We start from the raw sequence: 2500 nt of genomic DNA, 5'->3' as shown, positions 1-2500 counted from the left end.
AGTGAGAAATGGCCCGGGGGGGGGGTAGAGGGAAAGAGAGAGGAGGGGAGGAGCAGTAGCAGTGTGAGGAGGAGGTCGAGTGTGAGAAGGAGGAGCAGTACGAGAAGGGGGAGGAGTGCGAGAAAGAAAAGGGGTGCGAAAAGAACAGGAGGGCGAGGAGGATGAGTGCGAGAAGGAGGATGAGAGCCAGGAGGAGGAATGCGAGAGAGAAGGAGGAGTGCAAGAAGGAGGAGGGGTGCGAGAAGGGAGAGAAGTGCGAGGTGTGTGAGAAGGAGGAGTACGAGGAGGAATGCGAGAAGGAAGAGGAGTGCGAGAAGGAGGAGTGCGAGGAGGAGGAGGAAGAGTGCGAGAAGGAGTGGAGCTGGAAGAATAATAAAGACTGGATATGAGTGATGTAGAGCTCGAAGGAATAGAAAGAAGGGGAGGAGAAAGTGGAATAGAAGGGAAAGAGGGGCGAAGTTTGAAGTGGGAGGAAGGGGAGGGAAAGTATGAGGATAAGGAAAGGAAGAGGGAGAGATGGAAGAGGTGGAAAATAGAGACGAGATTTGAAGAAAGGAAGAGAAGGTAAGGAAATGGAAGAATGGAAGTGAAACGGGGCGGGAGGAGGGATGGAAGAGGAGGAGTAAAGAGTAAGGAAGGGAGGGTGAGATTCAGGTCAAAGGTGGAGAGAGAGAGAGAGAGAGAGAGGTGGAGAGATGGAATTATTGCAGGAAAAAGAAAGAAGAAATCTTAAGAGGGGGAACAAAACGTTGAGATGGAGGAGGGAGGAAAATGGAGACGATGTTTATTGCCTTTTCATCATATTATCGATTCTTGCTTCTGGATTCGACCTCGTAACTCCAGCTTCAATCTCCATCTCGGAACTCTACATTAGTTTACTACCCGGGTTATATTGGATAACAATTTACTGCTTTTAATCTCTCTCTCTTCTTCTCCCTTTCTTTTTTATCTCACAGAGTGTATATATATACATATATATATATACTGTAGGGGTGATTTTTTTCAAAGAAGCTATGGCTGGACAATTAGAATACGCAACTCAAAGTTTGAAAATGATAGATTAAATGGTTATACGTCCATGCATGCATGCATACACACACAAACACACGACTTCGGAATCTCCTGCAACTCCTCTGGATGGTCTCCCTGTTTAAGTTGGTGAATGCCGCCATAACCCTTGCCTTCAGTTCATCTTTGGTGTTACAAGAAGTTTTGTTGGTCTCTAGCTCAACTGCGCCCCAAACATAATAGTCAAGGGGGTTGCAGTCTGGGGAGTTAGGCAGCCAGATGTTAGGGGTGAGGTGGTGGCAGAAATTGTCTGACAGCCATGACTGGGTTCTCCTGCTTGTGTGGCAGGGTGCAGAGTCCTGTTGCCAGACATAGGGTCTTCCAGCAGCCACCCTCTTGACCCAGGGCAGCACTACCTCCTCCAGGCACTTGATGTAGGCCTCCATGTTGAATCTGAGGTCATGTGGTAAGATGAATGGAGGCATAACGTCGCCATCACTAGTGATCACTCCAAACACCATGATATTGACTGGATGTTTGATTTTTATCACTTTCGGTACATGTCCTCAGATTGACTCCCAAACACTCTGAAATTTCCGTATTGGAGCTTCTGGCGTGAATGCCAAGCAGTACAGCATATCGTTTCTAAATTTGTGGCAGAGTGAAAATCACGTCATGGTGCTGCTTTTCTCACTGACGGTGCCCAACTGACCCTACTATGCTGTGTAGTCGTCAAAATCAAAAATGCGCATGCACTAAATAAAAAATAAAATTGTATATGTGTGCGCGTGTATATATATATATATATATATATATATATATATATATATATATATATACGCACATATACATACATACATACATACATACGTACATACATAGATACACACTCACCCTAACAAACAGACAGACAGTCAGATAGATAGATTAAATGCATGTATATTTGAGTGTGTGTGCTCTCTTTTACTTTTGCTATTTGATAGCAAGGCTATGAAGGAAAGAATCTTGTTTTAACCATCATCCTTTGAATCTTAAGAAGGTCTTGCAAACTTTAATCGTCCAAAATACTGCGACTATTTGTATGTATGTATATATGTATGTATGTATGCATGTGTGTGTGTGTATGTATTTATATATGTATGTATAAATAAAAAATACACATTAAATACAGTACATCACCAACGAGTGAAACATACGTAAACACGCAGAGATAAGAAGTACCAAAAGATGTCTAACTCCGCCTCAGTTGTCGACTGTTTTACTACTTCCTGTTTCGTGCTTTTAGCGACAAGATAGGAAAACTTCATAAGACAGCAGCATCCAGAAATTTTAAAAATATAAAATCATGGCAAGTTAGGGCTTCGATCGAACAAACAACAACAGAGTTGACGTATAAATTAAACAATCGACGAAGGCAAACATTAAGGTCCGTTAGGCCAAGATGAATTGTAAGGGGTAACGCCTGGGAGAAATTTTTAAAGGAAATAGAATA

At 42.9% G+C, this 2500-nt stretch overlaps 1 protein-coding gene across 4 annotated transcripts in view; it reads right to left on the bottom strand.

Moving 5' to 3' along the window:
- The window catches only part of LOC106875206 (cardioacceleratory peptide receptor), a 53783-nt gene that overhangs the window by 1405 nt on the left and 49878 nt on the right, over nucleotides 1-2500 (bottom strand). The gene's annotated exons all lie outside the window — the stretch shown is intronic.

Source organism: Octopus bimaculoides, chromosome 27 (genome assembly GCF_046866305.1).
Source record: "Octopus bimaculoides isolate indiv1 chromosome 27, ASM4686630v1, whole genome shotgun sequence".
Classification (NCBI taxonomy): Eukaryota; Metazoa; Mollusca; class Cephalopoda; order Octopoda; family Octopodidae; genus Octopus; species Octopus bimaculoides.
The sequence above is the reverse complement of the archived record's forward strand: the minus strand, read 5'-3'. Positions and strand labels throughout refer to the sequence as shown.